Here is an 8,963-nt window from a genome sequence, read left to right on the forward strand (position 1 = left end):
GCGAAGCGCGCGTTTTTCTTTGGCCGGGGATTTAGGAAAGGGGAACAAGTTGCTGTCCTTTTGTTCTTCAGTCTAGTTGTGGAGGACGTTGCTTCACTGGCCCAAGTTGGTATTGTGATCATTGTGCTTTTCCTGGCTGAGGCAGTTGGTCACCGGTCTTTGGGCGGCCACTAACTGCAGCTCTCGTCAGCTCACGCCGGCTGCCGGCTGCTCACGCCGAGCCGCTCATGGTAGCTTATGGCAGCCAACTGCAGCAGAGTCTGCAGCCTACGCTGTTGCCAGCAACTCATGGCAGCCCAGCTCCAGGTTGAGCAGTTGTTCACCATCTTAGCTGTAGAGGACAGTGTCACTGGCCCCCATGTGGGATCCGAACTGGGGCCCTGCTGCTCACAGCTGGCGTCCCAAGCCAACTCTTAACCAACGTACCACTCGGCCAGCCCGAGCGTGCACTCTTAACAGCAAGGTTGCCAGTTCGACTCTTGCATGAAAAAAAATATATATATATATATTGTTTGCTTAATAACAGTGTAATTGCAATAGAAATTAACTACTTGGTACTTTGAATGAATGCAGGAACATCTGTCAAACCCAAATTATGTGCCAAGCACTGTCTCTTAATATTTTGATAGGCTAAACAAGGCTTGCAAAGTTAGCAAAATTGCATTTCTTTCTGAAAATTCTGACATTCATATTGATATTCCCTTGGTTCCAATTAATGGGGTTTTACTATGTGCATTTCATTCTATGGGTTGTATTTATTTTCCAAGAAACACCAGGAAGGAAATTTGACTTTTTAAAAAATTGCATTGCAGAAGTGTGTCACTTGTTGAACATTTAAGTAAACAGTACTTTAATGATTTTATTTAAGATGACTTTTTTACTATTGCAATATATTTGGAAAATCAGTTTTGTAACAAAAATGTAAATGATCAATATATATTCAGAATATATAAAATCAACAACAATGGTATATACACATTTGTTTCATTTTTCATCTTCAGGCATAATACTATATACAACGGTATTATAAAAGCAGAAAGTAAAACTTTAAATTACCCTGATTTAGGCAGTATTGATAATCAATATCGTCAGTATTTTTGATTATCACATAAATCCCAAGGCTTAATTCTGTTGATAGCATCTACATTCTTAAGAAACTTTTGAAAGGGAAGTATTACTTGGATAAAAACCTTTGTAGATTGTAAAAGGCTTTGACTGCCTGTGTTTAGACTTTGAGAAGATAAATCAGAATGTTTGAATGATAGTGTTCTATTCTTAAATTAATACCAAGTGATTTTTAAATTCTGCTGTGATAATTTCTCATTACTTTGTTGTAATATTATGATTTGATTTTCATAACCACTTATGGGAGCCCTTGAAAAGGAAGTAATTCTCATCAAACTTTTAATTAGACAACATGTTTTATGATCTTTTAAAAGTATAAATCAAATTCCATAATTTCCTTCTTAAAACCCCAGAAAGTCTTTTTTTTCTTTTTTTTTTTAAACCACTGAATTGCTAGTGCCCCAAATGGTGGATGGCACTACCCATGATAGATATAGATGAATAGATTGTTTTTATTTTGGGCTATTCCTCAGTGAACTCTATTTAGAATATTTCTGTTAGATTATGCACTTAGCTAGAAACTCAAATCATTTACTTAGCTAAAATATTTAAGGGTTGGGTACAAGAGCTCAAACGAGTAGAGTTCAGAAATAGGAATATCAGGAGAGTGGAGGGGTCAGAAAAAAAGGACAAGAGGGTTTCCCTAAAGGAGTGATTGGTAGTGTTACGTGGCAGTGAGGTTGAGGTGAGGACTAAGAGATGTCCGTTAAATTTAGTTGGTGTGTGTTGACTGAAGCAGCCAAATGGTTGAAGAATCAGTGGGAGGCAAGGAATTTAAAGGTTGCTAATGCAGATATTCTAAAGTTAGCTGTAAAAGGGAAGGGAGCAGATAATAAATAGCTGGTGGGGGAAAAGGCGGTTACCACTTTTTTTAAGATGGGAGAAATTAAAGTATTTAAATACTAATGGAAAGTATTCAGTAAAGGTTTAAGAAATAAAGAGAGAATGGGATAATGTGTAATCTAAGATTCCTGAATAGGCTGCTGGTAGATGGACCCAGGGCATGTCATGAGGGCAAGTAGAAGAGGTGTTCAGATGCAGGTAGGTTTGTAAATTTGGTGTTGGGAATCTGAAAGAGTTCCATCTTACAGCTATTGTTTACTTTGTGAGGTAGGCAGGAAGCAGGGCCATCTAATGTAAGCAAGGGGAAGCAGTGGTTTTGTTTTTTGGATTTTTTTTTTTTCACTTCTACAGTTGGATGAATGGTGAAGCCATTAGTATGAAAAAGATTCTGGAAGAGGAAGATACTTTGTGTGTGTAGGGAAAAATAATGACTTGTAACATCAGTGCCTCATCTGGACAATCTGTGTCTGACTTTTTGTGTCACTTCCCCTTGCCAGCTCGGCTTCAAGCATACTGGCCTTCTAATACTCAAACATACCCAAGCTTATTTCTGCCTTAGTCTCTGTACTAGCTGTAGATTCTTCTTGGACTATTCTTCCTCTGGGCTAGTTGGCTGCTTGACAGTTGGTTCTCAACTTACATGTGTCTCGTCCTCAAATAGCCTGATTACCCGGTTTCAGGTAACTACCCAGTTAATCTCATGACACTGTAATATTTTGCAGAGCATGTCTTACACACTCCCTCACACACCTACTTATTTCCCTCAACTCCTGGAATGTAAGTTCCATATCAACAGGAATCTTGTCTAAATTCATTGCTGTACAGCTCCTAGAACAGTTTCAGGAGACGTTTCTAAGTGGGCCCTTAAATAAAAAAAAAAGAATGAACATTACTTTCACAGCCACTCTTAGGGAAGGTTTGCACAATGGCAAACGTGGCCGGAAATATACCAGTGCACTTGTATTAACAAGCGTGGGGCCAGATATTATATGAGATGTCTGTCCTTTGAGAATCAGATGAAACTGCCTTGAACTGTATCTCGTTGGGTGTTTGGACAGATCTTCCCCATGCTCTCTCAGGAATTAGAAGGGATGTTGTCGGCTTTGAGCTGATCATTAAAGCCTGTAGAGAAGTTGCTACAAGGAACAAAGTATATAGAGAAAAACAACAGATGGAGGAAAGATTTTGGGAAGTAGGCCACGTTTGAGTTCAAAAGAAGAAACAAGGAAAGATTTTTCAATACTTTAGGGGAAAACTCCATAAAAAGCAATGTTTCATGTCAGGGGAAGAAATTTTGGAGGATAGTTTGGGGAAAGTAAAAAATCTTCTGTAGAGTAAGACAGATAGCTATTGTCTTTGATTAGAAGAAGGTACGATTTAAGAGTCATTATTAATCAAGTCTACATTTTATTTTAATACTGAACTAGGAATCAAAGAACTGGGTTTGACTTGTTTTATCACAAAGCGACTGCAGGCTTCTGGGAAAGCCAGTTTATCTTCTCTGAGCATCAGTTTTTTCACCTATAATGTAGGAATAAAAACCATCTGCGAATCTCGGAGTGTTGTGAAGGTTGCTGAAGATGGTTATGATAGATGTGCCTTGTAAGCCCTTAAATTTTGTACAAATGCAATTATTAAAGCTGGAGTCAGAAATGAAGGAAACCGGTAATACCATAAATTCCGAGGTGGGTGAGGGGACACACAGGAACTTAAAAGGGATTTCAGACAAGAAAGGGTGGGAAGGCTGAAGTGAAAACGGGAGACAAGAAAAGCCCTGCTCTTTCCTTGAGGCGCCCACTCTGTAATTATTTGTCTATTGAATTCCTGAATCTTACTTTTCTACTGGCCTCTCCGTTCGGTTTATCACCGCATTCAGTTCTCCCTTATCCAGAAACAACTTTCTTGTACTCTAACATAATCTTAATTTACTATTTCTCTCTCCCATCCCACCCACAAAAGAACCCTTCCTCTAAAAGGGATCATTTCGGGTTATTTTCACCCAAACGTGAACTGTGCACTGCGGATGGCAGCGAGGTTGGCAATATTTGTTTGACATCCTCATTTGGATACTCATACATCTTTCCTACCTAAGAATCATTGGTCGGGAGGATTTAATCACATCAGGCAGTGTGTGAAGAAGATGCTTTGCAAACTGTTAAGAGCACTACTAAAGTATTCCGTAGTTCGCAACCATCATCCAATACGTGAGGAAACTGGGCTCTCCACGGTAGGCAGACTCGCCAAGTATCACAGAGCTAGTTAAACGCCGACTTTGGCAACAGAACCCAGCTTCAGAGGTCCAGGTATACGCTCCCCAAGGCTCAGGTTAGTTTTCTGCGCCAAATCTCGCGCCACCGGAGGCGGGGTTGGGGCGGGGAGCACGAAGTATCGCGAGATTACGGTGTTTTTCCCGCGAAGCGAAGCGCGCGTTTTTCTTTGACCGGGGATTTATCCGGCAGACTGGGAGACTGGGACCTGCTGCGGCTGTGAGGATATAGCGCGCGGTGTTGCAGGCTCTGAGAGGAAGGGACCCTGTTCCGGAGTGTGTGTCCAACCATGCCAGCGCAGCAGCCGGAGAGCAGCGAAGGTGAGTGAGGAGCACCTTCCTCTGGGCGCGTGAGGCGGCGTTCTGGGCAGAGTGGGGCGCAACATGGAAGTTGCAGCCGAGCCTTGAGGGGGAGAGCTGACCCCGGGCAGAGATTAAGGAGGAAAAGAGGGGTAAGAATTTGTGGAGAGTGAGTGGAGGGTACCCGGAATTGCACACATTAGCACGATAGAGGAGATTTTACATGGGAGAGCTGCGTTTTCCCGAGCGACCCGGTTTGTAAACTCAAGTCCAGGCAACTTGTTGACATTGTGACGATCTAGCCTAGGATGTCTTCTGAGGTGATGGATCAACTTTTGCCTCGAAAGCGCTTGGGAAAGGGAAAGGTGGTTTTAGGTGGGAGTTGAGTACATTAATTGGTAATTTCTTTAAACTGCAATGCCTTCTCCTCCTCGTAGGGTCCCTAGAACCTGATGGGGTTGAACAGCCGGCGTCTGCCGTGATTACCCCAGCCATGCTAGAAGAGGAAGAACAGCTTGAGGCTGCTGGACTTGAGAGAGAGCGGAAGATGCTAGAAAAGGTAATTCAGAAATAAAGTTCATCGTCGTTAAAGGCAGTAATAACCTGATGCTCCCTCAGAGGTGTGGTTTGTGTTCCTCGGTTTACTAGTCCGGTTTTTTCATACGCTTTAAAACGGGCTTTGTTATTTATCGGTTTGTATGCTTACAGATGCTATCTTTGAGAAACCTTTGCACGTGCTTCGAATGATGCTTCTATGAGGTATTTTGGTCTATAAAGTGACCTCATAACTTTAAGTGAGCATTTCAAATTGCTTGTTTAGCCATTGTAATTCTTCCAAAATTGATAGCGCATCCATCCTTTTAGTGCTGTTTTTCGCCTAAGTGATTGACTTGCTTTTTGCTTTCTTTTGGTTTTCTTGGGCTATTGCTAAGTAAGATTCTTCAGGTAAAAATCAATAATAAGTTATTATACTTGTGGTTTTCTTGTACAGAGTATCTATTTTGTAGATTACTAAAAGCAGTTTTTAGTCTCTTGAAAATTCAATTCTTAAAGTACGTTTCACTCCAGTCGTCAAGTCCCACCCTGCTGCTTAATTATTGCATAAGCAAGAATATGAATAAGAATAGCTAGCCACCATCTCTTACCTACTGCCTATCAAGTGATTTTCTTGTAATAATTCCTTTAGCCCTCCTAATACTACAATGATACAGGTACTTTTGATATCTCCATTTACATAAGACAAAACCGAAGTAGTTGGGGGGCGAGGGCGGTTACACACTAATGAACTCAAATTTGAACTCCACATGTCTCCAGAGTTCTTGTCCTTAACCCAACACCCCTCTAAGGAAATATACATTAGTAATAACTCCATATATGAAACTACTGAAATTGAGAAATATGCACTCCAAAGATAAGTACGGAATCAGTTGGCTCCCTGCCATTGTATATCAACAATAATGGGGGTTTTTTTAGTATTGTTAATACTTCATGAGCATTTGTTGTGAGGTACTCATCTTCTGAATGCTGCTGTACATGCACTGATTCATCAAATCCTCAGCTATTCTATACAGTAGACATACTGTTATTAAACTCATTATTACTACTATTAGCCTCATTAGTTTAATTACTAATATAAACTGTTAAAGCATTCTATGAAGTAGGTTCTATTTTCCCCTTTTTTTATGGATGAGGAAACTGAGGCACCTAGAGGTTGCCTGGGTCCCACAGCTAGTAAAATGGCAGAGCCAAAATTGTAATGTAAGCCATGTGGTTTCAGAATTCACTTTTTAACCACCATGCTATACTTTCACTTCAGTAATACAGGTTTTATTATCACTGATTATCCATAGTTGACTATAACCAGTTAAGGTAAATATGTTAACAAACTGTAATGAAATTGAGAGGTCGACCTTGAACCACCTTTCCTCATTCTCTGAATTCCCATAGTACTTTTTTTTATTACACATTATTAGCATTACTTGACTCTCACCGTGTCTTGAAGGAGGGCACATCACTTGTGTTTTTGTAGGCACCTAGCAATCTGTAAATGTTTATCGAATTTCTAAGTATGGTAAAATAATATTTTATAACATAACTTATATAAGATTACATAAATAAAATAAAAATACTTACCAGCCATATAACAAAGTGAATTGTAAAAGAGGAGTCCTGGGACAAGTGTCCAGAATAGTATCAACTTCAGAGGTGGTAAGAATGATAAAGCCTTAATTTTAGGTAGTATACCTTCAGTTTTTTAACCCATGAAGGTAGTTGGGTAAGGAAATAACCATTTGAAGAAAGATATGAGGTACAATAAGAATACATTTCTAGATTGCATTAATTCAAGGGAAGAAACATTTTCACAATGGAAAAATATCTGTCAAAATTTGTAGTACCCTAAGTATTAGCTGATGAAAGTGGGAGTCATAATGACTTCTACTTTCAGTGAAATTTTTAAGCTTTTGAACAAACATTTTCCAATTAGTCCTAAAATTTTTTGGCATTGTTCTTGTTGAGGGATAGGTACAGTACACAGCTAGCTTTTCTTTAGCAGTTATGCAATTAAAATAGCAATTTTTAATCTGCTTTTAGTCCTTCCATGAGTAAAGCATATAGCTCTAGTTAATCTTTCTACTAATACAAGGTGTAATTTGCTAAAAACTGTATTTAGTTTTAGAGGGCCAGTGACACTGCCCTCTACAAAGATGATGAACCACAACAGCTCAACCTGGAGCTGGGCTGCCGTGAGTCGAGTTGCCGGCTACGGTGTAGGCTGCAGCCCTGCTGCAGTGGGTTGCCATGGGCTACCGTGTGTTTTTCCATGTCTTTATATACAGTATTGAAAGATTTTGATTTATTTTTGCACCTGACATTCATAAATTATTCCCTAGGTGATTATGGAGAAAATTCTATGAATGAGTCATTCTCTACATATCTTTGGAGGCCAAAAAAAAACTCCCTATACAGAAGTAAAGATTCCTTTCCTTTTGGGAGAATAAAGTATTTATGGGCATATACTTAGAAGTGCTTAAGAGAGGAAGAGCCAGCTTAAGTGTTAATGAGGAGCATTTACTTTACTTTAGGAGATTTTAAGGTTTGTGAAGAGCCTGGGCAATGAGTTTGACATTCCGGTGCTACAGTTATTTTCTTTGGCTTTCACCATCATTTCCTTTAGAAAGAAGTCATTGTTAGTCTAGAATACTTAAAGTGTGAATAGCATTAATGAATCTGTAGTGGGGGAGGGGAAAGGTTAGAGTTGGGAGTTTTTTTGAAGAGATAAAAGGAAAATAGTTCATATTGTGTACACTGAAATAGAATTCCCCTTTCACCCCCCAAAATCTGGGGTTGGCCTTGGGAGATATAATGGGGTAGACAGTGGGGAATTTATGTCCTGGTCTCCATTGGCATATACTTTCACCTTGGTCATCAGATGTGCTCCCTGCCAGGCACTCAGTGCTTTCCACAGATGGAGCTACAATTTACCTTAATATAATAAAATTGTTAAGTCAAGAAAGTAATGATAGATAAGATTTACCTCAAAATTATTTTGAAATATGGAAAACTGGGTTTAAAGTTCAACTATTGGCATAGCATTCTAATCATTAATTACCAATTATTATTCACAATGGCATTTTAAAGCTTTCATTTTAAAAATGTATGGTAATTTATTTTGAACAGGATTTAAGGTAGCAGTTATGTGTAAATTAAGCCCGGAATGTTTTTACTAAAATTTTAAACAAATTTTAAAAGTTAAAAATTATAGTCTTAAGTAATTTCATCTCTCTATTTATAATTTCTAATATTTAATTTCAAATACTTTAAAAAAGGACCCTCAACTCAGTAGATGCCAGTAACCATATGTCTAGTATCTGAAATTTCTATATTTTGGTATCCAAGCAACATTTTTTTTTTTTTTAAGATTTTTATTGGGGAATTAGGGGATGGGAACAGCACTGGGGAATTGGGGGAAGGGGAACAGACAAGTTGCTGTCCTTTCATTCTTCAGTCTGGTTGTGGAGGACATTGCTTCACTGGCCCAAGTTGGCATCATCGTTGCGCTCTTCCCGGGCAAGGCAGATCAGTTGCCGGCTTCTGGATGGCCGCTCACGGCGGCGGCTGGCCGCTCACGCTGGCTGCTGGCTGCATACTGTAGCCCATGGCAACCCACTGCCACAGCGGCTGCAGCCTACGCCATAGCCGGCAACTCGACTCACGGCAGCCCAGCTCCAGGTTGAGCTGTTGTTCAGCATCTTAGCTGTAGAGGGCAGTGTCAATGGCCCTCATATGTGGGATCCGAACCGGGGCCCTCTGGCATCCCAAGCCAGTTCTTAACCATCGCGCCACTCGGCTGGCCCTCCAAGCAGCATATTACCAGATTGCCTGTTGAACCCAAGAATCCTATTTTTTCAGTTATTCTAGTTTTTCATTT

The sequence above is a fragment of the Hipposideros armiger genome, unplaced genomic scaffold (assembly GCF_001890085.2).
Source record: "Hipposideros armiger isolate ML-2016 unplaced genomic scaffold, ASM189008v1 scaffold_42, whole genome shotgun sequence".
In the NCBI taxonomy this organism is placed as follows: domain Eukaryota; kingdom Metazoa; phylum Chordata; class Mammalia; order Chiroptera; family Hipposideridae; genus Hipposideros; species Hipposideros armiger.